Below are 27,178 nucleotides of genomic sequence, written 5' to 3' on the forward strand. Positions count from 1 at the left end.
AAGGTACTGAAATGAACTCATTATTTCTTTATATTGGTGTTAAACCTACTGTATTCCATCTTCTTTATGGTTCATAGACTAATTTACTAGCCATAGATGCATTGAAATAAGAAAACAAACACACGAAAAAAAGAATCTGTCAAAAACAGAACAGTCTGAAGCAATCTGTAACTAACGCAAACTTTTGGAACTCTAAAAATCCAACCAAAATAGGAAGTCCTAGACAATTTGTCTATTGAACAGCAAAAAAAAAGAATCAACGCAAAAGCACGTTCTTGTGATTTAACAACATTATAATCGTGCGCGCAAAGTTTCTGTTTTTCAGCAGAATCAAATCAAATATCATCGTAGGTTATCCTATAGGTTCTACTTGGCACAAACACTAAGTAAAAGATAAAAACACATCTAAATAGAAGGTAGAAGCAAGATTTATTAAATAACAGCAAGGAAAAATATTGGGTTATCTCCCAACAAGCGCTTTTCTTTAAAGCCTTTTTTAGCTAGGCATTGAGATTTCAATGATGCTCACATGAAAGACAAGAATTGAAGCACAAAGAGAGCATCATAAAACACGTGACAAACACATCTAAGTCTAACATACTTACTATGCATAGGCATATTATAAGCAAACAAATTTGCAAGGCAAGCAAAAACTAGTATACGCAAGGAAGAAGAAAGAGACGATAGCAATCTCAACATGACGAGAGGTAATTTAATAAGATGAAAATTTCTACGACCATATTTTCCTCTCTCATAATAATTATATGTAGGATCATAGGTAAATTCAACAAAATAGCTATCACAAAATATATTCTCAACATGATCCACATGCATGCAAAGTTGACACTCTTCCCAGATAGTGGGATTAACATTAACTAAAGTCATGACCTTTCCGAACCCACTTTTATCAAAAATATCATAAGATTGAACATACTCCAAATATGTTGGATCTAAAGTTGACACTCTTCCAAAACCAGTTTCAATATTATTGCAAATACTATTATCAATCTCATATTCATCATGGGTCTTAAATAAATTTTCAAGGTTGTAAGAAGAATCACCCAAATCATGATCATGGAAACAAGTAGTAGACATAGCAAAACTAGCATCCCCAATCTTAGGGTTTTGCATATTATTAGCACAATTGACATCAAGAGAATTTATAGGAAAATCATTGCAATCATGCTTTTTATTCAAGGAGTTATCATGAATCTCTTCATTGTAATTTTTAGATTCACAAATTTTGAGCAAAGCTTCATAAGGATAATCTAGTGCACAAAACTCACTAGCGATTGGTTCATCATAATTGGATCTCTTAAAAAGATTAGCAAGCGGATGAGGATCCATAGATCTTAGGTTCTCTATTTAGCAATAAATAAGCATCTATTCCAACCAAACGAGCAAACGAAGGGCAAGCAAATGAGAGAGGAGAAGATTGGGAAAGAGAGGGCAAATAAAACGGCAAGGGTGAAGTGGGGGAGAGGAAAACGATATGCAAATGGCAAATAATGTAAATGCGAGGGAGATGGGTTTGTGATGGGTACTTGGTATGTCTTGACTTGAGCGAAGACCTCCCCGGCAACGGCGCCAGAAATCCTGCTTGCTACGTCTTGAGCTTGCATTGGTTTTCCTTGAAGAGGAGAGGGTGATGCAGCAAAGTGTAGCGTAAGTATTTCCCTCAATTTTGAGAACCAAGGTATGAATCCAGTAGGAAGCTCCTCAAAAGTCCCACGCACCTACACAAACAAACTAAGAACTCGCAACCAACGCAATAAAGGGGTTGTCAATCCCTTCACGGCCACTTGAGAAAGTGAGATCTAATAAAGATAGTATGATAAGATAAAAATATTTTTGGTATTTTATAAGATAGATGCAAAAAGTAAAGATGCAAATAAAGGTAGATATAAAGCAAATATGATAAGAGATAGACCCGAGGGCCATAGGTTTCACTAGAGGCTTCTCTCAAGATAGCATAAGTATTATGGTGGGTGAACAAATTACTGTCTAGCAATTGATAGAAAAGCGCATAGTTATGAGATTATCTAGGCATGATCATGTATATAGGCATCACGTCCATAACAAGTAGATCGACTCCTGCCTGCATCTACTACTATTACTCCACACATCGACTGCTATCCAGCATGCATCTAGAGTATTAAGTTCATAAGAACAGAGTAACACATTAAGCAAGATGACATGATGTAGAGGGATAAACACATGCAATATGATATGAACCCCATCTTGTTATCCTCGATGGCAACAATACAATACGTGTCTTGCAAACCTTTCTGTCACTGGGTAAGAACACCGCAAGATTGAACCCAAAGCTAAGCACTTCTCCCATGGCAAGAAAGACCAATCTAGTAGGCCAAACCAAACTGATGATTCGAAGAGACTTGCAAAGATAACTCAATCATATATAAAAGAATTCAGAGAAGATTCAAATATTATTGATAGATAAACTTGATCATAAACCTGCAATTCATCGGATCTCGACAAACACAGCGCAAAAAGAGTTTACATCGAATAGATCTCCACAAGAGAGGGGGAGAACATTGTATTGAGATCCAAAAAGAGAGAAGAAGCCATCTAGCTAATAACTATGGACCCGTAGGTCTGTGGTAAACTACTCACAACTCATCGGAGGGGCAAGGATGTTGGTGTAGAGGCCCTCCGTGGTTGATTCCCTCTTCGGCAGAGTGCCGGTGAAGGCTCCAAGATGGGATCTCGCGGATATAGAAGGTTATGGTGGTGGAAATTGTGTTTCGTGGTGCTCCTGGATGTTTTCGGGGTACCTAGGTATATATAGGAGGAAGAAGTACGTCGGTGGCCGCCCGAGGGGCCCATGAGACAGAGGGGCGCGCCCTGCAGGGGGCGCTGCCCCCTATATCGTGGTGCCCTCGGGAGCTTCTTGACTTGCACTCCGAGTTCTCCGGATCAGGTTCGTTCCAAAAATCACGCTCCCGAAGGTTTCATTCCGTTTGGACTCTGTTTGATATTCCTTTTCTTTGAAATACCGAAATAGGCAGAAAAAAACAGCAATATGGGTTGGGCCTCCGATTAGTAGGTTAGTCCCAAAAATGATATAAATGTGTAAAATAAAGCCCATAAACATCCAAAAGGGGTAATATAATATCATGGAACAATCAAAAATTATAGATACGTTGGAGACGTATCAGCAGTTCGCCTGTGCTGATGACCTTCAGCTCGGGCACGTCGGCATCTTAAGCTACCACAACAGCCGCACCATGCTCACAGGGAAGGTGTTTGACAGGACCGCCGAGGGGTCGAGGGTCGAGGGTCGAGGATCACCGAGGGGTCGAGGGTCGCCGAGGGGTCAGGGGTCGAGGGTCGCCAGGGGTCGAGTTGTCGAGGTCCAAGGGGTCGAAGGGCGATGATCTTCTGGTCCGAGTGCTGATCGACTGGTGTTCTAGCTTAAGATGAGGACACCCCGAGCTGAATGCCATGAGCATGGGTGAACTACTTCCATCCGTTCGCGACCGTGCTGATGACATTCAGCTCGGGCACATCCGCATCTTAAGCTACAACAATAGTTGCACCATGCTCATAGTGAAGGTGTTCGATAGGACAACCAAGGGGTCGAGGGTCGAGGATTGCTAAGGGGTCAGGGGTTGAGGGGTCGAGGGTCGCCGAGGGGTCAGGGGTCGAGGGTCGCCGAGGGGTCGAGGGTTGCCGTGGGGTCGAGTGGTCAAGGGGTGAGGGGTCGAGGGTCAAGGGGTCGACAGGCAAGGATCTTCTGGTCCGAGTGCTGACCGACTGGTGTCGTAGCTTAAGATGAGGACGCCCCCGAGATGAATGTCATGAGCGTTGGTGAACTGCTTCCATCCGTTCACGACCGCGCTGATGACATTCAGCTCGGGTACGTCCGCATGTTAAGCTACGACAACAGCCGCACCATGAAGTGTTGAAACTTGAAACACCCAAATAGACTCATGACAAAAAATCAAAGTGTAGAAAGAGAAACCAAAGACGAAACAATAAGTAGTGAGAGGTTGTGCAACTAGGATGATATTCTGTAATAGCTTATTTAAGGATGATGGTGAAGAACTGAAAAACCATTGGTGTCTTTCGAATTCTTTGCTATCATCGTCTCCAATTCACTAAAAAAGCTGGTACATAAAATCATCCTACTTGCACAACCTCTCGCTATGTACTATTTCATATTTGATTTCTCTTTCTACGCCCTGATTTTTTTTCAGTTTGGTTGTTTGAAGTTTCAAGACTTGGCTTTGAATCCACAACGTTTAGGGGTCGAGGGTCGCCGAGGGGTCGAGGGGCAAGGGGTCGAGGGTTGAGGGGTCGATGGTCGAGGATCTTTTATCATGAGTCAGTTTGGTTGTTTGAAGTTTCAAAATTGACAAACTAGATTAACTGATGAATATACATGCTAATGGACCTATCTTTACCTATTATCTGATGAATTAATATATATTTTATTATTCATGCTAGTATTCAATTCTTTTAGGTTGTACTAATTCCGTTTACTCTTCTGTCATTACAGGTGTTGAAAGATGGTGGGCGCGGGTCTGGAGCATGGTGGGAGGGGTTCTCCATTCCACCTGCACCTCTCCGGAGAACGGTGTTAGACAGTTTGGGGACACTGGCGGGAACTTCTTTCTCAGCGTCAGTGCCCACCAGGAGAGGAGGTCGGGTAGAGAATAAGAGAGAAGGTAGATCAGGACGTGGCCGCGGGAGAGGTAGGCAAGCTCCTATGCCTTCCTCGTCGCCAGCCCCAGCTGAGTCACTCGAGCACACTGCTGCTAGGGGGACATGTATGAGGAGGAGGCTACGTGGACTCTGGTCAACGAGCTTTGGGTCGACGGGCCTTCGGCCCATGAGACTCCGGTCCATGAGCCTCGGGTCGACTGGCCTTCAGCCCACAAGACTTTGGGGCAGGACACTTGGGTCCATGTGACTCCGGACCAGGATATGTCCCAAGATACGTCCGGATGGGGTACCTAGCACGACCCTCTTGAGGGGCCTAGTGGCCACGCTGATGGTGGCAGGCATCAGTTTTCTGATAGCAGCGAGGGCGAGGTGGTTGAGGGGGGGACTGTCTACCAAAGTGGTAGTACATGGCTCCCGTCCCTGCTGGGGACCCATGAGCAGAGGTGGATGATTTCTCCTAATGGGGAGAGGTAAGTGCAGTTACTCTTTTTGTACCTTTTGCCATCATGTTTCCCCAAATATCTAATGCATTGGCCTTGTTATACTGCTGGGGTTGGGACCACGCTCAGGATGTCCATAGGGCCCAACCAAGTCCTTGGTGTGATTTGCCGGCAAAACTTCTCGGGCTTTGTGTTGCTCGGTGAGGGTCAGCTTCCAGAGCTAGGAGTGAGCTGGGAGCACTACTTGGTTGCCTCAGACCCGCCGGAGGAGATGATCGACGGTGTCTTGTGCCACATGAGGGACGACATGATGATCAGAACATTTTGGGTAATTTCTCCTTTACATAATTAAAAAACTTCGAATAAGCTTAGTTATTATACTAATCAATGTTGTCTCATTTGAGTGTAGACCATCTACATGTGTAATGAGGGATACGAGGAGACCTGTGCATGGATTATCAATGCCGAGTGTAGGCGCCTACTACAAAACTTACGCACGAGGTTCGGGTGCAGGCTGTTTGAGATTACTTCGGCTATCGTGGTGTTTGGAAGCCCAAGAAGAAGTGCCGCGGAAAGTTTCTGAACAAGGAGCAGTACATAACGGTAATTGCCTATATTCTTAAGGCCTTGTTCTTAGTTTCGTTGATTTGATTCATAGGCATAGCTCTCAAGTTTCTCTTTACTAACTTAGGTGCCCCCGAGATGGTGTGCAGATAAGATGGATTGTTAGGAGGCGTTGGTGGATGAGTGGTGCTCAGACGCATAGCGAGCTGTCCTAAAAAATGCCAAGGAAAAGCATGCCCAAATGAGAGGTGTGCCAAACCATCAAGGCAGCGCCAACTTATATCAATACGGCGGAACTGGGTTTGCTTCATGATTCATGCAATTCATTCTGTCATGCTAGCTTGAGCCATTTAATTACTAATACTATGTTCCTCTCTTTTAGGTGGGATACAAAATGGCACCGATGCCAGAGGTGTTCGACCTCTATGCCATGGCCCATACTTCCCCATACAAGAAGGCCAAGGCATTCTCTGCGTCTGACCTCGATTATCCCAAGAACTTCACCAACATATCCTTCCACAACAAGCTCGTGAAGTACAGAGCGGAGGGGAAGGCGAGGAAAGTGGAGGACTTTAACCCGAGTGGGCAGTTTGATCCAGAGTTGGCCATGATATCTACTGGCGGGAGGTCCCATGGCTCGATAGCCATTGGAGATGGACTTATCCATTGTCCTCACACTCTCCCAGAGAACCTGGCGCGCCAAACGAGCTCAGATCCTAAGATAAGGCCTCGTCGACGGCCAATCGAGCTCGCCTTCCAGGCTAGTTATACAGACTAAGATTTCTTTCAAGCATTACATTGTGTGTGCAGCCATTGATACGTCTCCAACGTATCTATAATTTTTTGTTGTTCCATGCTATTATATTACCCGTTTTGGATGTTTATGGGCTTTACTTTACACATTTATATCATTTTTGGGACTAACCTACTAATCGGAGGCGCAGCCCATATTGCTGTTTTTTTGCCTATTTCAGTGTTTCGAAGAAAAGGAATATCAAACGGAGTCCAAACGGAATGAAACCTTCGGGAGCGTGGATTTTGGAACGAACGTGATCCAGAGGACCTGGAGTGCAAGTCAAGAAGCAGCCGAGGCGGCCATGAGGGTGGAGGGTGCGCCCACCCCTACAGGGTGCGACCCCCTATCTCGTGGGCCCCTCGGGCGGCCACCGACCTACTTCGTCCTCCTATATATACCCACATACCCCGAGAACATCAGAAGCGACCACGAAAACCTAACTCCACCGCCGCAACCTTCTGTATCCGCAAGATCCCATCTTGGAGCCTTCGTCGGTGCTCTGCCGGAGGGGGAATCGACCATGGAGGGCTTCTACATCAACACCATAGCCCCTCCGATGAGTTGTGAGTAGTTTACCATAGACCTTCGGGTCCATAGTTATTATCTAGATGGCTTCTTCTCTCTTTTTGGATCTCAATACCATGTTCTCCTCGATCTTCTTGGAGATCTATTCGATGTAACTCTTTTTGTGGTGTGTTTGTCGAGATCCGATGAATTGTGGGTTTATGATCAAGTTTATCTATGAGAAATATTTGAATCTCCTCTTAATTCTTTTATGTATGATTGAGTTATCTTTGCAAGTCTCTTCGAATTATCAGTTTGGTTTGGCCTGCTAAATTAATCTTTCTTGCAATGGGAGAAGTGCTTAGCTTTGGGTTCAATCTTGCGGTGTCCTTTCCCAGTGACAATAGGGGCAGCAAGGCACGTATTGTATTGTTGCCATCGAGGATAAAAAGATGGGGTTTATATCATATTGCATGAGTTTATCCCTCCACATCATGTCATCTTTCTTAATGCATTACTCTGTTCTTTATGAACTTAATACTCTAGATGCATGCTGGATAGCGGTCGATGTGTGGAGTAATAGTAGTAGATGCATGTAGGAGTCACTCTACTTTTCACGGACGAGATGCCTATATACATGATCATGCCTAGATAATCTCATAATTATTCGCTTTTCTATCAATTGCTCGACAGTAATTTGTTCACCCACCGTAATACTTATGCTCTCCAGAGAAGCCACTAGTGAAACCTATGGCCCCCGGATCTATCTTTTATCATATAAGCTTTTCATATACTTTTATTTGCATCTTTACTTTTCCAATCTATATTATAAAATATGAAAAATATATTTATCTTATCATACTATCTCTATCAGATCTCACTATCGCAAGTGGCGGTGAAGGGATTGACAACCCCTTTATTGCGTTAGTTGCGAGTTCTTTGTTTATTTGTGTAGGTGCGTGGGACTTTTGAGGAGCCTCCTACTGGATTGATACCTTGGTTCTCAAAAACTGAGGGAAATACTTACGCTACTATTGCTGCATCACCCATTCCTCTTCAAGGAAAACCAACGCAAGCTCAAGACGAAGCAAGAAGGATTTCTGGCGCCATTGCCGGGGAGGTCTTCGCTCAAGTCAAGACATACCAAGTACCCATCACAAACTCATCTCCCTCGCATTTACATTATTTTCCATTTGCCTGTCGTTTTCCTCTCCCCCACTTCACCCTTGCCGTTTTATTCGCCCTCTCTTTCCCAATCTCCTCTCTCTTTCTCGCTTGCCTTTTTCTGTTTGCTTGTGTGTTGGATTACTTGTCGCCATGGCGCAAGATAATACCAAATTGTGTGATTTCTCCAATACCAATAATAATGATTTTGTTAGTACTCCGATTGCTCCTCTTAATGATGTTGAGTCTTGTGAAATCAATACTGCTTTGCTGAATCTTGTTATGAAAGATCAATTCACCGGCCTTCCTAGTGAAGATGCCGCTACCCATCTAAACAACTTTGTTGATTTGTGTGATATGCAAAAGAAGAAAGATACGGATAATGATATTGTTAAATTGAAGTTATTGCCATTTTCACTTAGAGATCCTGCTAAAGTTTGGTTTTCGTCTTTGCCTAAGAATAGTATTGATTCTTGGAACAAGTGCAAAGATGCCTTTATCTCTAAGTATTTTCCTCCCGCTAAGATCATCACTCTTAGGAATGATATTATGAATTTTAAACAACTTGATCGTGAGCATGTTGCCCAATCTTGGGAAAGAATGAAATTGATGATTCGCAATTGCCCTACTCATGGTTTAAATTTATGGATGATCATACAAAACTTTTATGCCGGATTGAAATTTGCTTCTAGAAATCTTTTAGATTCGGCCGCGGGAGGCATGTTTATGGAAATCACTTTAGGAGATGCTACAAAACTTCTTGATAATATTATGACTAATTATTCTCAATGGCACACCGAAAGATCTACTAGTAAAAAAGTGCATGCTATAGAAGAAATTAATGTTTTGAGTGGAAAGATGGATGAACTTATGAGATTGTTTGCTACTAAGAGTGCTCCTATTGATCCCAATGATATGCCTTTGTCTACTTTGATTGAGAATAATAATTAATATATGGATGTGAATTTTGTTGGTAGGAATAGTTTTGGAAACAATGCTTATAGAAGAAACTTTAATCCTAGACCGTTCCCTAGTAATTCCTCTAATAATTATGGAAATTCCTACAATAATTCTTATGGTAATTTTAATAAGATGCCCTCTGATTTTGAGAATAGTGTGAAAGAATTTATGATCTGTCAAAAGAATTTTAATGCCTTGCTTGAAGAAAAATTGCTCAAAGTTGATGATTTGGCTAGGAACGTTGATAGAATTTCGCTTGATATTGATTCTCTTAAACTTAGATCTACCCCTCCTAAGCATGATATCAATGAGTCTCTCAAAGCCATGAGAATTTCCATTGACGAGTGCAAAGAAAGAACTGTTAGATTGCGTGCTAAGAAAGATTGCTTTGTAAAGGCGTGTTCTTCTAGTTTTCATGAAAATAATGATGAAGATCTTAAAGTTATTGATGTGTCCCCTATTAGATCTTTGTTATGCAATATGAATCTTAATAATAATGGGACTTGAGATGAGTCAACTTTAGCTAAATTTGGTAAAAAGTGGGATTGGAGAGGTCAAAACTTTAAATAGCATTGAATGCACTATCTTGGATTTCAAGGAATTTGTTTATGATAATTGTTCTTTAGAAGGTTGTATTTCCTTGTAGCAATTTTTTGTGAATTCTCCTCATGCTTATAGTCAAAATAAAGCTTTTACCAAACATATTGTTGATTCCTTGATGCAATCTTTTGATGAAAAACTTAATTTGGAAGTTTCTATACCTAGAAAACTTAATGATGAGTGGGAAACTACTATAAAGATTAAAATTAAAGATCATGAGTGTTATGCTATATGTGATTTGGGTGCTAGTGTTTCCACGATTCCGAAAACTTTATGTGATATTCTAGGTTTCCGTGATCTTGATGATTGCTCTTTAAATTTGCACCTTGCAGATTCCACCATTAAAAAGCCAATGGGAAGGATCAATGATGTTTTCATTGTTGCAAATAGAAATTTGGTGCCCGTAAATTTTATCGTTGTTGATATAGATTGCAATCTTTCTTGCCCTATTATTCTTGGTAGACCTTTCCTTAGAACGATTGGCGCGATTGTTGATATGAAGGAAGGGAATATCAGATTCCAATTTCCATTAGGAAAGGCATGGAGCACTTTCCAAGAAAGAAAATTAAATTACCTTATGAATCTATCATGCGAGCTACTTATTAATTGAGTGCCAAAGATGGCACTACTTATATCTATTCTCGCTTTTACGCCTAGCTAGGGGCGTTAAACAATAGCGCTAGTTGGGAGGCAACCCAATTTTATTTGTGTTTTTTGTTTTTATTCCCGTTTAGTAATAAATTTTGCATATACCTTCTGTTTAGATGTGTTTTTATGTTTTAATTAGTGTTTGTGCCAAGTAGAACCTATAGGATAACCTATGGTGATAGTTAATTTGATTCTGCTGAAAAACAGAAACTTTGCGCACACGAAATTAGTTTTGTTAAATCACAGAAACGTGATTTTGCGTTGATTCTTTTTGCTGTAGATAAATAGACAAATTTACCAGGACTTCCTATTTTTGTAGGATTTTTAGAGTTCCAGAAGTATTCGTGGGTTAAAGATTGCTGAAGACTGATCTGTTTTTGACAGATTCTGTTTTTCGTGTGTTATTTGCTTATTTTGATGCATCTATGGCTAGTATTAAGTGGTATGAACCATAGAGAACTTGGAATACAGTAGGTTTGACACCAATATAAATAAAGAATGAGTTCATTACTGTACCTTATGTGGTGGTTTTGCTTTCTTTCACTAATGAAGCTTATGAGATTTCCTGTTGAGTTTTGTGTTGTCAAGTTTTCAAGTTTTGGGTAAAGATTTGATGGACTATGGAATAAGGAGAGGCAAAAGCCTAAGCTTGGCGATGTCCATGGAACCCCAGGATATTCAAGAATAGCCAAAATCCTAAGCTTCGGGGTGCCCCGGGAAGGCATCCCCTCTTTTGTCTTTGTTTATCGGTAATTTTACTTGGAGCTATATTTTTATTCGCCACATGATATGTGTTTTGCTTGGAGCGTCTTGTATGATATTAGTTTTTGATTTTTAGTTTTCCACAATCATCCTTTCTGTACACACCTTTTGGGAGAAGCCCACTTGATTAGAACCTATTAGAATACTCTATGTGCTTCACTCATATCTTTTGAGCTAGATAGTTTTTGCTCTAGTGCTTCTCTTATATCTTTTAGAGCACGACGGTGGCTTAATTTTGTGGAAATTGTTGATCTCTCATGCTTCACTTATAATATTTTGAGATTCTCTTACAACAACATGGTATTTGCTATGGTTATAAAATTGGTCCTAAAATGGTAGGCATCCAAGTTGGGTATAATAAAAACTATCATAGAAAGTGAATTGGATGCTATGATCAATTTGATACTTGATAATTGTTTTGAGATATGGAGGTACTGATACCAAAGTCATGCTAGTTGGGTGATTATGAATTTAAAGAATGCTTGTGTTGAAGTTTGTGATTCCCGTAGCATGCACATATGGTGAACCGCTTTGTGATGAAGCTGGAGCACAATTTTATTTATTGATTGTCTTCCTTATGAGTGGCGGTCGGGGACGAGCGATGGTCTTTTCCTACCAATCTATCCCCCTAGGAGCATGCACGTAATACTTTGTTTTTGATGACTTGTAGATTTTTGCAATAAGTATATGAGTTCTTTTCACTAATGTTGAGTCCATGGATTATACGCACTCTCACCCTTCCACCATTGCTAGCCTCTCTTGTACCGCGCAACTTTTGCCGGTACCATACACCCACCATATACCTTCCTCAAAACAGCCACCATACCTACCTATTATGGCATTTCCATAGCCATTCCGAGATATATTGCCATGCAACTTTCCACCATCCCGTTTATTATGACATGCATCATCATTGTCATATTGCTCTTTGCATGATCATGTAGTTGACATCGTATTTGTGGCAAGGCCACCTTCATAATTTTCATACATGTCGCTCTTGATTCATTGCATATCCCGGTACACCGCCGGAGGCATTCATATAGAGTCATATCTTGTTCTAAGTATTGAGTTGTAATTCTTGAGTTGTAAGTAAATAAAAGTGTGATGATCTTCATTATTAGAGCATTGTCCCAGTGAGGAAAGGATGATGGAGACTATGATTCCCCCACAAGTCGGGATGAGACTTCGGACTAAAGAAAAAAAAAAGAAAAAAAAGTAAGGCCAAAAAGAAAAGAAAAAGAAAGTCCAAAGAAAAAAAAGAAAGAAAAAAGCAAAAAAAAAAGAAAAAAAAGAAATGAGAGAAAAAGAGAGAAGGGACAATGCTACTATCCTTTTACCACACTTGTGCTTCGAAGTAGCACCATGATCTTCATGATAGAGAGTCTCCTATGTTGTCACTTTCATATACTAGTGGGAATTTTTCATTATAGAACTTGGCTTGTATATTCCAATGATGGGCTTCCTCAAAATGCCCTAGGTCTTCGTGAGCAAGCGAGTTGGATGCACACCCACTTAGTTTCTTTTGTTGAGCTTTCATACATTTATAGCTCTAGGATGCCATCCCTACTCACTCACATTGATATCTATTAATGGGCATCTCCATAGCCCGTTGATACGCCTAGTTGATGTTAGACTATCTTCTCCCTTTTTGTCTTCTCCACCACCACCATTCTATTCCACATATAGTGCTATGTTCATGGCTCACGCTCATGTATTGCGTGAAAGTTGAAAAAGTTTGAGATTACTAAAGTATGAAACAATTGCTTGGCTTGTCATCAGGGTTGTGCATGATTAAATACTTTGTGTGATGAAGATAGAGCAACAGCCAGACTATATGATTTTGTAGGGAGAACTTTCTTTGGCCATGTTATTTTGAGAAGACATGATTGCTTGATTAGTATGCTTGAAGTATTACTACTTCTTATGTCAATATGAACTTTTATTTTGAATCATTTGGATCTGAACATTCATGCCACAATAAAGAAAATTACATTGAGAAATATGCTAGGTAGCATTCCAAATCAAAAATTCTGTTTTTATCATTTACCTTCTCGAGGACGAGCAGGAATTAAGCTTGGGGATGCTTGATACGTCTCCAACGTATCTACAATTTTGATTGTTCCATGCTATTATATTACCCGTTTTGGATGTTTATGGGCTTTACTTTACACATTTATATCATTTTTGTGACTAACCTACTAATTGGAGGCCCAACCCGTATTGCTGTTTTTTTGCCTATTTCAGTGTTTCGAAGAAAAGGAATATCAAACGGAGTCCAAATGGAATGAAGCCTTTGGGAGCGTGATTTTTGGAACGAACATGATCTAGAGGACTTTGAGTGCAAGTCAAGAAGCAGCCGAGGCGGCCACGAGGGTGGATGGTGCGCCTAACCCTACAGGGCACGCCCCCTATCTCGTGGGCCCCTCGGGCGGCCACCGACCTACTTCTTCCTCCTATATATACCCCTGTACCCTGAGAACATCAGAAGCAACCACAAAAACCTAATTCCACCACCGCAACCTTCTGTATCCGCGAGATCCCATCTTGGAGCCTTCGCCGGCACTCTGCTGGAGGGGGCATCGACCATGGAGGGCTTCTACATCAACACCATAGCCCCTCCGATGAGTTGTGAGTAGTTTACCATAGACCTTCGGATCCATAGTTATTAGCTACATGGCTTCTTCTCTCTTTTTGGATCTCAATACCATGTTCTCCTCGATCTTCTTGGAGATCTATTCGATGTAACTCTTTTTGCGGTGTGTTTGTCAAGATCCGATGAATTGTGGGTTTATGATCAAGTTTATCTATGAGAAATATTTGAATCTCCTATGAATTCTTTTATGTATGATTGAGTTATCTTTGCAAGTCTCTTCGAATTATCAGTTTGGTTTGGCCTACTAGATTGATCTTTCTTACAATGGGAGAAGTGATTAGCTTTGGGTTCAATCTTGCGATGTCCTTTCCCAGTGACAATAGGGGCAGCAAGGCACGTATTGTATTGTTTCCATTGAGGATAAAAAGATGGGGTTTATATCATATTGCATGAGTTTATCCCTCTACATCATGTCATCTTTCTTAATGGGTTACTCTGTTCTTTATGAACTTAATACTCTAGATGCATGCTGGATAGCGGTCGATGTGTGGAGTAATAGTAGTACATGCAGGAGGAGTCGGTCTACTTGTCCCAGATGTGATGCCTATATACATGATCATGCCTAGATAATCTCATAATTATTCGCTTTTCTATCAATTGCTCGACAGTAATTTGTTCACCACCGTAATACTTATGCTCTCGAGAGAAGCCAGTAGTGAAACCTATGGCCCCCGAGTCTATCTTTTATCCTATAAGATTTTCATCTACTTTTATTTGCAGCTTTACTTTTCCAATCTATATTGTAAAATACCAAAAATATATTTATCTTATCATACTATCTCTATCAGATCTCACTATCGCAAGTGGCCATGAAGGGATTGACAACCCCTTTATTGCGTTGGTTGCGAGTTCTTTGTTTGTTTGTGTAGGTGCGTGGGACTTTTGAGGAGCCTCCTACTGGATTGATACCTTGGTTCTCAAAAACTAAGGGAAATACTTACTATTGCTGCATCACCCTTTCCTCTTCAAGGAAAACCAATGCAAGCTCAAGACGTAGCATCCATCAATGATTACAATGCTAACATGGAGTGGTGTTGTAGGCTGCTCTTCAGAGTGATAGAGATAGAACCCAGGCGCTTCTGATGGAGAGAGACCGGCAGGCGGAGGGGAAACAGTAGGAGTTGGAGGAGAAGACAACAAGGTTGATGGAGGAGCAGAGGGCACAGAATGACATGCAAAACCGGGCCATGTATGAGCTCCTCGTGGTAATATCCTTCTGCATATTAGCGAAATCATTCACGTAATGTTGTTTTCATTACTAACTAGTATGACTGACCCGTGAAAACCAAATTTGCAGTCTGTGTTCCAGAAGGCCGGTCACACCCCTCCACCGATGCCAGAGATTGCTCCGGGGACCACAGTGAGTTTAATTTGAATGGTCATTAGTTACTAGTATTAACATTTGAGTGTCCTCATGCTAACAAGACATTGCAAATGATCTTTGGTGCCGCGTGCCTCTAGGAAAGCATCACACAATCCTTCTCCAGGTGGTGGGACCGGCACGAGCCACGCCGGTGCTTCACCTCCGTGATGACAGTAAGTTTTCTCTAGTGTTCTGCAAATGCATAAAGACCTAGACTTAGCTTTATTTCCTCCAAAATGCTTACCATAATGACCTAGACTTAGCTTATCTTCCTCCAAAATGACATAATTAGCTTACTTAGCTCCAAAATGATCCATTTTACCTTAGTTAGCTCTAAAATGATCTATACCTAGCTTTGTTTCCTACAAAATTACCTAAGTTAGCTCTAATATTGTTGGATTTCGGGTTTCGCAAACCCTTGAGAGGTTCGAACTCTGGGTTGCGTGCGGAGACCTCAACCTACCCAGCCTGCCAACTCGTGAACCTCACAGCCTATCGTGTCGAGATCTAAGGGAAAGAGAGACACAAAAGTTTACCCAGGTTCGGGCCACCTTGCGGTGTAAGACCCTACTCCTACTTTGTGGTGGATTCCCTCGAGGGCCTAAGGAAGAACTAGTACAGTGGAGAACAGCCTTAGGAGGTGTGTTCTTGAGCTCAAGTGAGCTGGTGAGGTGGTGAGGGTGGAATGGCTTCGATCGACTCGATGTCCCTTGTGATCGACCCCCTTCCTCCATCCATGGTAGTGTCTAGGTCCTATTTATAGTGGCCTTGGTCCTCTTCCCAAATGTAGGCAGGAAGGGATCCCACAATGGACAAATTTGAAGGGAGACAACAAGTACACCATATCCTGACTAAAGTGGTCTTCGCATGCAAAAGCCGCTGGTCGTGACGCTAGGGTGGGCTCGGTGGTGACCTCCGTCCTGCCATCCTGGCGGTCTTGGTCTTGTTGCATCAGAATGGAAACATTTGGTTGATTCCTCGGGACTCTGCGCCTGCTTCTTTCCTTCCTTGCACTGAAGGGGAAACTGGTACTCTTCGCCCGCTGGCGCCCGCCTGGCCTTGGTCGTCATGGATCACATCAGTCGAACCTCGCGAGCTGCGCCTTGCATAGAAATCTCCGCTCCTCCCGAGCTAGCCTGAGGAGGCTGATCCCCTTGGAGGTCTTGGTGTCGTCCCCCTCACGAGGCTTGGACCCTCGCGAGGGTCTTGAGTTGTTGATGCTTAAGCTGGGCCGTTATAACACCCACGATGCGGCTATATCTCCCACGTGTCGAAGCACGACTTAGAGGCATAACCGCATGGTGGTTTTGTCGCAAGAAGGGTCATCTTCACACAATCCCATGTAATGAACAAGAATGGGATAAAGAGTTGGCTTACAATCGCCACTTCACACAATGAACATATAATTCATACATCATTCAGAGTACACTCATAGTCCGACTACGGACGAAGCCAAAAGAAAAGAACATAACCCAACTGCTAGATCCCCGATCGTCCCAACTGGGCTCCACTACTGATCAACAATGAAACGAAACATAGCAACGACCAAGACCTTCGTTCAGCTCCCATCTAAGCTCGATTGCATCACTTGCACTGGTATCATCGGGACCTGCAAATATTGTGATAGTATCTGGTGAGTCACGAGGACTCAGCAACCTCAAAACCCACGAGCTCAAGACTATTTAAGCTTATGGGTAGGAAGTGGTAATGAGGTGGAGTTGCAGCAAGCACTAAGCAAATATGGTGGCTAACATACGCAAATAAGAGCGAGAAGAGAAGCAACGGAACGATCGAGAAGCTAGAAGTGATCAAGAAGTGATCCTGAAACTGCTTACGCACAATCATAACACCAAGACCGTGTTCACTTCCCGGATTCCGCCGAAAAGAGACCATCATGGCTACACACGCGGTTGATGCGTTTTAATTAACTCAAGTGTCAAGTTCTCTACAACCGGATATTAACAAATTCCCATCTGCCACATAACCGCGGGCACGACTCTCGAAAGTTTATACCCTGCAGGGGTGTCCCAACTTAGCCCATCACAAGTTCTCATGGTCAACAAAGGATATTCCTTCTCCCAGGAAGACCCGATCAGTCTCAGAATCCTGGTTTACAAGACATTTCGACAATGGTAAAACAAGACCAGCAAAGCCGCCCGATGTGCCGACAAATCCCGATAGCAGCTGCACATATCTCGTTCTCAGGGCACACCGGATGGTTTACAAGACATTTCGACAAGCCGTTCTCAGAGCGAAGCGTACAGGTACCAACGTAACCCAAGTTGCCAAGGGACGGTCCTACACGGTGCTCTAGTTTGGACCAACACTCGGAGGAGCACTGGCCTAGGGGGGGTAAATAAAGATGACCCTTGAGTCTACAGAACCCAAGGGAAAAAGGCTTAGGTGGCAAATGTAAAAACCAAGGTTGGGCCTTGCTGGAGGAGTTTTATTCAAAGCAAACTGTCAAGGGGGTCCCATAAATCACCCAATCGCGTAAGGAACGGAAAATCAAGGAACATAACACCGGTATGACGGAAACTAGGGCGGCAAGAGTGGAACAATACACCAGGCATAAGGTCAAGCCTTCCACCCTTTACCAAGTATATAGATGCATTAATTAAATAAGAGATATTCTGATATCCCAACATAATCATGTCCATCATGGAGCAATCTTCAACTGCACCTGCAACTAACAATGCTATAAGAGGGGCTGAGCAAAGCGGTAACATAGCCAAGCAGCGGTTTGCTAGGAAGGGTGAAAAGGTTAGAGGCTGACATGGCAATATTTGAGGCATGGTAAACAAGTGATAGGTAGCGCGGCATAGCGATAGAATGAACAACTAGTAAGCAAAGATAGAAGTGATATTGAGGGTAATGGTCATCTTGCCTGAGATCCCGTAAGGAAGAAGAACGGGTCCATGAAGTAGACGAACCAACGTAGTCGAACGGATCCTTACAATCGCAACATAACCAGAACTATCAAGAAGAAGCAACACCGGAAAAAAACAAACAACATGGTAAACAACCAAGAATAATCATGGCATGATGCACAATCAAGTATGATGCATGTCCGGTTTAATGAGGCATGGCATGGCAAAGTGCAACAAACAACACAACAAATTAAGTGGAGCTCAATATGCAACGAGTTGCATATTGACGAAACACCACATCAAGTATTTAGTTCTCTCTTGTTTATGTACCCAGCAATATTAAACGTTGTTAAACATGAAAAGAGGTGAAGCATAATAAAACTACACATCTAGGCAAGTTTAAATGAGGCCGGAACAACAAACAACAATTCCGGAAAATCCTCAAGTGCATATTTCGAATTTGGTACTGTTCTGCCCTAATTCATATTTTAAAGTTGTTAAACATCAAAATAAAGGGCACCAAGTTATTCTATGCATTATTCCACCCCATTTACATATAAAGTTTATTAAATTCGGAGTTACGGTTATTTAGTTATGAAATAAATCATTATAACATGGCATTTATGCAAAATTATAACAAACAGCAAGTTACACATTTCAAACATGGATGACGGTAGCATATTATGAAACTAGACAAAATTCTAAACATTTTACATATTTAAATCATTTACATATGATGCATGGTTACATAGTTATTAGATGCATGAACACTAGGGGTTTTTCTGCAAAACTGCAGTCTCTGGATAATACACAAAATCGTTCGGCAGAAAAAAACCAGTGAACGGGCCGCAACTAGCTGGCCTAGCAGGAACAAGAGCTGGGGGGCAGCTCACCACGGGCCAAGGCCCAGGTCGATGGAGCCGGCTGGACCGCGGGGCTTGTGGCTGGGCCTTGGAGGTTGCTGGCCTAGGCGCGGTCGACGCTGGAGGTCAACGCACGGCTTGACCGAGCGGGCGAGACAGAGGATAGTGGGCGCGGTCCTCTACTCGAGAAGAAGCAGAGCAGCAGCGTCCTGGAACTTGGGCGCCGGAGGCAGGGACGGGGCCTTGTCAGCGGGATCCGGCCGAGAACAGGCAAGGGCGGCGGAGGCCGGTCGGATCTTGTGGTGGAGGCGAGGTTCCGACGGCAGCGCGAAGCAGTAGGGGGTCGGGTGGTAACGAGGATCCTGGACGTAGAGAGCGGGAGGTTAGCTAGGGAAGAGGAGAAAGGGAGCACGGGAAAAAGGAGAAGGCAAGGGAGAAGCTTGGCTCACTGGCCTGGGTCTCTTGCCGGCGGCGGGCGTGCGCGATGGAGCTGCTGGTCCGGTGATGCTCCAATGAAGAAGGAGGGCGATGAGGACGAGCAGAGGCACGCACGGGAGGACCTCGGGAGGGCTCCATGGGACTGGGCTGCATGCTCAAGCTCGAGCAGCGAGCTCCTCTCGCTTGGACGCGGGCGTAGAAGATGGAGCTCGGGCTCCTGGTGCTGCGGACAGAGAAAAGGAGCGGCTCTGGGCCTCCGATGGCTGCTGCTGCTTGCGGTGGCGCTCGAGACAAACCCTCGGGCACGAGCAGGAGGGAGGAGGCTGCACGGGTGGAGGCCGAGAAGAATTTGGATCGGAGGCGCGAGCTCTGGATCGAGGAGGAGCAGTGGAGAGCGATGGTTGGCTGGTGGCTGAAATCGAGGAGGGGAGGATTTGGATCTAGGAAGATCCCGAGGTGGAAGGAGAGACCGGGTGGAGTGGTGGCGCGGTGATGGAATGGATGGGACATCTCCCTAGATTTTAGGGTTTCGTCTGGTTATGTAGCAGGTAGGTTAGTTTAGGGGCTACTCGGGTCCTCCGATCATAATTGGATGGTCCGAGATAAATAGGTTAGGAGAGTCAAAGAAGAAACTGAAGATGTTTTATAGATGTTAGGGGATGATCCGGATCCAACGGTGACGACTGCCCGGGTCGGGTTCGGGGAAGTTTCAGAAGCGCACATGAGGGGGGTCTGTGCACTATATAGAGAGACTCCAGTTTAGGCAAGAGGGAAACAAAGAACAAGGTTGGTCTCGAAATGGTCAACAAAAGCAAGGGGACGCGGCCACACGAACAGATGCGAGTTTTAAAATTAATGACGGCAACGAGTGCCGATGCAATGCGGATGATGCCATGATGAAATGCAACAAACAAAATAAAACACACGACGACAACAAAGAACATTGAAGGCTTCTGAAGCGTCGGTCTCGGGGCGTTACAACACTCCACCACTACAAGAGGATCTCGTCTCGAGATCTAGGATGTCACCAGAGAAAAACGGAAGAGGAAGAGGTAAAACAAAGTTGCTTCTTTGACAAACGAGTGAAACCAACGAACCTTGAGAGGTTTGCAAATTTGAAAGAAGGGATCCAACAGAGATGCAAAGAAGTTGAAAACACTCCGTTGTCAAAGAGGAACAAGGAACATTGCGAGAACCTTGTAGGCTAAAGGACATGAAACAAGAGCTTAAAGGATCAAAAGGAATATGAAAGCACACCGGTAGACAAGATATGCAAGACTTGATAAGATGAAAAGAACTTGAAGAGATGACACAACACTCCGGTTAAATGGATGAGCAAGAAAATAACGTGATCTTGACAAAACGAGGTGATGGGTGAAGAGAGCAACATCACAATGCCTCCGGAAGAAATAATAGAAGATAGATCATTGGAATAGAAGAATGGAGAAGAAAATGCCAACTTCTGCCACAAATGAGCTTGGAAAGCACCCTTCCAAGAAGGTTATAACGGAGTTGTTGGAAAACCAACAACGAAACAAAAGGCTTGTAGCGGGCTTATGGAAAACTTCTCAAAATTGAGGCAAAATTCTGCCACTACGGAAACAAGTAATGTCATCAATAACACCGACGAGATGAAAAAAAAATTCTTCCACCAAGTTGATAGACAGATAACTTGGATCATTGATAAACACCACAATAGCAACATTCCTTAGGGAAGGCTTTAGGTGAAATATGACACAAGATAACTGCACTAAGAGAGTAATGGATTTCAAATACCTCATTCTTGACAACAATATGAATCATGAAACATGAAGGAAATTGTCAAGAGTGACATAACACCACCTCAAAAGATAAGGTAGAAAGAATTGCACTTTGGAATGCAAGATGAAGAATGCTTGAACGCCTCAAAAAAACATTTGTTGAGCACCATGTTTAATTTTTTTGAGTATAGCTTGGCGGATCATAACTTCGAGAGAAATCGTGAAGAACAATTGAAGAATGAAAGGAATCCTTGAGGAACCACCATGTAGAGCCTCCATGAAGAACTCCGGTAATAAAAGGATGATAAAAAGAAAGAGAAGTTGAAAACACAGGGTGAAGCCTTGCGATGATTTAGAAGGAGCTTCGCGACGAGATAATGCAGAAAACTTGGAACTCCGGAAAAGAAAAGATGAAGCATCTCGAACCGAGAAAAATGACATGATGAACAACTCTGGAAAGAAGAAACTAGAGATGAAACAATAATAAGAATTACGTTATGTGTATCCTTCACCAATTTAAATTGATGACAAGCAACGGATTTGGCATGCCACTTATTCTTCTTGAAAAGATTGACGAGAGAAATAGCACAACTTGGGAAGGTCTTCCATGAACCACCGGTGGGGTTTGGAAACAACGAATGAATTGATATGATAACAGAGGAAGAGAAATCTTGAATGAACCACCGTAGGAATTGAAAATGAACAAAGGATAACGAACCACCGGGAAGAATTAGAAAACGAATGAAGGTACTTGAGAGATTTTAGATACAAGAGAATGAAGAGATCACAAGCTGATTAGAGAATACTTGAATGATACACCGGTAAGATCTGGAGAACGAGAGCTGAAGACTGGAATGAATAATTCTAAGATGATGGGCTCCGGAGAATCAAACTGAAAAAACTCCCGAATTGCTCCGGATGGGTATGAAAGGAATTCTCACAATCGAAAACAATTATGACAGGAAGGCATCAAGCTAGAACCATGAATCTTCGAGAGAACGAACCAAGATTTGAGAGAAACTCTTCTTCGGTGTTCAAATGTTGAGACTGATTATGAGAACCACCGCCATGAATTGTTGAGATACTCCGGCAGAATGTAAACAAAAAGGTTGAGCCAACAATGAAAAAAATAATTGAAATCGATCTTGGAAAACATCTAACGGATGAAATTCATTCTTACGTCAAACTTTGAAAGAATTTGAGAATCGCGCCGGATAAATTAGAAGAGTCAGGTAAGATCCTGGAAAAGGACTTGTGGGTTAGGTCCCACTAAAAGATACACCATTGAACGACTGATTGAAAGGGGGGATTGCACTGGTTGAATTAAATGGCTTGAATGAGATAACAACCTCAAAATAACTTGAATGGATTAAGAATGGAAACACAAATCTTCCGAGATATTTTCAACACTCCGGCTATGAACTGGGAGAGGTGAATAAATAAGGGAGCCTTGGATAAGAAACTCACATGGGAAGATATGTGAAACAAAAGGAAGAGATATGATCAACACTGAAGCTTGAAATTAATCCACCGGAGAAGAATACGAGAATGAAGAATGATGAACTTGAAGCTCGTGAGCATCTTCACAAGGGATCACCGGATCAGAACATTGATTGAAAAGAGTGAAGAGACTTCACATGAAAAAATGGATACTTGATTAAAATATATGAGCCCTTGAAGAAAAGGGCGGGAGGGCGGGAAAACAAGGACAACTTGGGACGGATGAAACAAACACCATTGAGAAAACTTAGAATTGATCTAGCAAATGTTGAAATGATCAGATTCACTTGAAGAGAAGCACACCGGTTGAAAAAGAATTAACATGATGACCTCGATGATCAAGAAGGATTAGTATTCACATAGCAATATGAGAACACCATTTAGGAAAGTTATGGATTCAACGTTTGACTTCGAAGCAACTCGAATACCACAAATAAAACAAAAGAAAGGATTTGGCTTGCAGAATAAGCCAGAAACAAACATATGATAGAGATTTCGTCCGAAGTTTTCGTGGTAGGGCCCACACGGGCTCGATCGTACAACACCATCCTGTACAAGGCAGTGCACATGACATACGAAGCGTCCCCGAATCGGCATAGCCAAGGATTCTTTAAGACACAATGAGACCACTGTAAAAACAACCGTGGATAGGCGGACCACTAGACGTCGAACCCCAATCTCATATCATGCATTTGTCGAAAAGAAAAAAACTAGAGCTACTTGAATTCCCACCTATAAAACTCCCGAAACTTTTTGGTTATGCAATCTGGTGTTGGGGATACAAGGGAAGCAATATATCTCACCCAAAACTAACAATCCCTACATCCAAGCTGTATCCATCCGTCAACACATAACCAAGAAACCTTCGTAAATCATGTACCTCAACCTTCGTAAAGCATCCATTATACAAGCTATGGCAATACTCCCGAACACCCTAGTACTAGGTGGCGTCGAGTTTATCTTACCACTAGCTGCATAAAAGAGATTTTCGATGTCGGTGAAACTCAGGTATTCCAGAACTGCAACAATAAAATTATGACGACAACACCTCGGAACTCAACTCCCCGGGACACTGCCACAACCCCTAAATGTCAGGAGGCACCAAGAACAATGTTCTCTTCATAAGAATATCGAAACGATTCCAAGATACCCGCATGATCCTAATTTTTTTAGTGAAATTTGAGGCGACGAAAGACAAAACATCTACGTCAGGAGGCCTCACCAGAGCGACGAAGGGACTGAGTAGTAAAAAGAATCCTACTCTCCAATATATATAATCCTAAGACTCAAAACATTTTGTTCTAGACTCAACAACGTCAGTGATTCGATCAAGCAGGGGGCTCCTAAGTCGGGGATGGCTCTGATTACAAACTTATAACACCCAGATGCGGCTATGTCTCCCACGTGTCAAAGCACGACTTAGAGGCATAACCGCATGGTGGTTTTGTCGCAAGAAGGGTCATCTTCACACAATCCCATGTAATGAACAAGAATGGGATAAAGAGTTGGCTTACAAAAGCCACTTCACACAATGAACATATAATTCATACATCATTCAGAGTACACACATAGTTTGACTACAGACGAAGCCAAAAGAAAAGAAGATAACCCAACTGCTAGATCCCCGATTGTCCCAACTGGGCTCCACTACCGATCAACAAAGAAACAAAACATAGCAACGACCAAGACCTTCGTTGATCTCCCATCTGAGTTCGATTGCATCACTTGCACTGGTATCATCGGGACCTGCAACTGTTGTGATAGTATCTGGTGAGTCACGAGGACTCAGCAATCTCAAAACCCGCAAGATCAAGACTATTTAAGCTTATGGGTAGGAAGTGGTAATGAGGTGGAGTTGCAGCAAGCACTAAGCAAATATGGTGGCTAACATACGCAAATAAGAGCGAGAAGAGAAGCAACGGAACGATCGAGAAGCTAGAAGTGATCAAGAAGTGATCCTGAAACTCCTTACGCACAATCATAACACCAAGACCATGTTCACTTCCCGGATTCCGCCGAAAAGAGACCATCACGGCTACACACGCGGTTGATGCGTTTTAATTAACTCAAGTGTCAAGTTCTCTAGAACCGGATATTAACAAATTCCCATCTGCCACATAACCGCGGGCACGACTCTCGAAAGTTTATACCCTGCAGGGGTGTCCCAACTTAGCCCATCACAAGCTCTCACGGTCAATGAAGGATATTCCTTCTCCCAGGAAGACCCGATCAGTCTCGGAATCCTGGTTTACAAGACATTTTGACAATGGTAAAACAAGACCAGCAAAGCCGCCCGATGTGCCGACAAATCCCGATAGGAGCTGCACATATCTCGTTCTCAAGGCACACCGGATAAGCGAAGTGTACATGTACCAACATAACCCAAGTTGCCAAGGGAAAGTCCCGCACGGTGCTCTATTTTGGACCAACACTCGGAGGAGCACTGGCCCGGGGGGGGGGGTAAATAAAGATGACCCTTGAGTCTGCAGAACCCAAGGGAAAAAGGCTTAGGTGGCAAATGTTAAAACCATGGTTGGGCCTTGCTGGAGGAGTTTTATTCAAAGCGAACTGTCAAGGGGGTCCCATAAATCACCCAACCGCATAAGGAACGCAAAATCAAGGAACATAACACCGGTATGACGGAAACTAGGGCGGCAAGAGTGGAACAAAACACCAGGCATAAGGCCGAGCCTTCAACCCTTTACCAAGTATATAGATGCATTAATTACATAATAGATATTGTGACATCCCAACATAATCCTGTCCATCATGGAGGAATCTTCAACTTCACCTGCAACTAACAATGCTACAAGAGGGGCTGAGCAAAGGGGTAACATAGCCAAGCAACGGTTTGGTAGGAAGGGTGAAAAGGTTTGAGGCTGACATGGCAATATGGGAGGCATGGTAAACAAGTGATAGGTAGCGCGGCATAGCGATAGAACAAACAACTAGCAAGCAAAGATAGAAGTGATATCGAGGGTAATGGTCATCTTGCCTGAGATCCCGCAAGGAAGAAGAACGGGTCCATGAAGTAGACGAACCAACATAGTCGAACGGATCCTTACAATCGCAACGTAACCGGAACTATCAAGAAGAAGCAACACCGGAAAGAAGAAAACAACATGGTAAACAACCAAGAATAATCATGGCATGATGCACAATCAAGGTTGACGCATGTCCGGTTTAATGAGGCATGGCATGGCAAAGTGCAACAAACAACACTACAAATTAAGTGGAGCTCAATATGCAACGAGTTGCATATTGACAAAATACCACATCAAGTATTTAGTTCTCTCTTGTTTATGTACCCAACAATATTAAATGTTGTTAAACATGACAAGAGGTGAAGCATAATAAAACTACACATCTAGGCAAGTTTAAATGAGTCCAGAACAACAAACAACAATTCTGGAAAATCCTCAAGTGCATATTTCGAATTTGGTACTGTTCTGACCTAATTCATATTTTAAAGTTGTTAAACATCAAAATAAAGGGCACCAAGTTATTCTATGCATTATTCCACCCCATTTACATATAAAGTTTATTAAATTCGGAGTTACGGTTATTTAGTTATGAAATAAATCATTTTAACGTGGCATTTATGCATAATTATAACAAACAACAAGTTACACATTTCAAACATGGATGACGGTAGCATATTATGAAACTAGACAAAATTCTAAGCATTTTACATATTTAAATCATTTACATATGATGCATGGTTAAATAGTTATTAGATGCATGAACACTAGGGGTCTTTCTGCAAAACTGCAGTCTCTGGATAATACACAAAATCGTTCGGTAGAAAAAAACTAGTGAACGGGCCGCAACTGGCTGGCCTAGCAGGAATAGGAGCTTGGGGGGGCAGCTCACCACGGGCCAAGGCCCAGGTCGATGGAGCCGGCTGGACCGCGGGGCTTGTGGCTGGGCCTTGGAGGCTGCTGGCCTAGGCGCGGTCGACGCTGGAGGTCAACGCACGGCTGGACCGAGCGGGCGAGACAGAGGATCGCGGGAGCGGTCCTCTGCTGGAGAAGAAGCAGAGCAGCAGCAGCCTAGAACTTGGGCGCCGGAGGCAGGGACGGGGCCTTGTCAGCGGGATCCGGCCGGGAACAGGCAAGGGCGGCGGAGGCCGGCTGGATCTGGTGGTGGAGGCGAGGTTCCGACTGCAGCGTGATGCAGCAGGGGGTCGGGCGGCCATGAGAATCCTGGACGGAGACAGCGGGAGGTTAGCTAGGGAAGAGGAGAAAGGGAGCACGGGAAAAAGGAGAAGGCAAGGGAGAAGCTTGGCTCACTGGCCTGGGTCTCTTGCCGGCGGCGGGCGTGCGCAATGGAGCTGCTGGTCCGGTGATGCTCCGATCAAGAAGGAGGGCGATAAGGACGAGTGGAGGCACACACGGGAGGACCTCGGGAGGGTGCCATGGGACTGGGTTGCATGCTCGAGCTCGAGCAGCGAGCTCCTCTCACTCGGACGCAGGCATAGGAGATGGAGCTCGGGCTCCTGGTGCTGCGAACGGAGAAAAGGAGCGGCTCTGGGCCTCCGATGGCTGCTACTGCTTGCGGCAGCGCTCGAGACAAACCCTCGGGCATGAGTAGGAGGGAGGAGG

The sequence above is a fragment of the Triticum dicoccoides genome, chromosome 4B (assembly GCF_002162155.2).
Source record: "Triticum dicoccoides isolate Atlit2015 ecotype Zavitan chromosome 4B, WEW_v2.0, whole genome shotgun sequence".
Taxonomy (NCBI): domain Eukaryota; kingdom Viridiplantae; phylum Streptophyta; class Magnoliopsida; order Poales; family Poaceae; genus Triticum; species Triticum dicoccoides.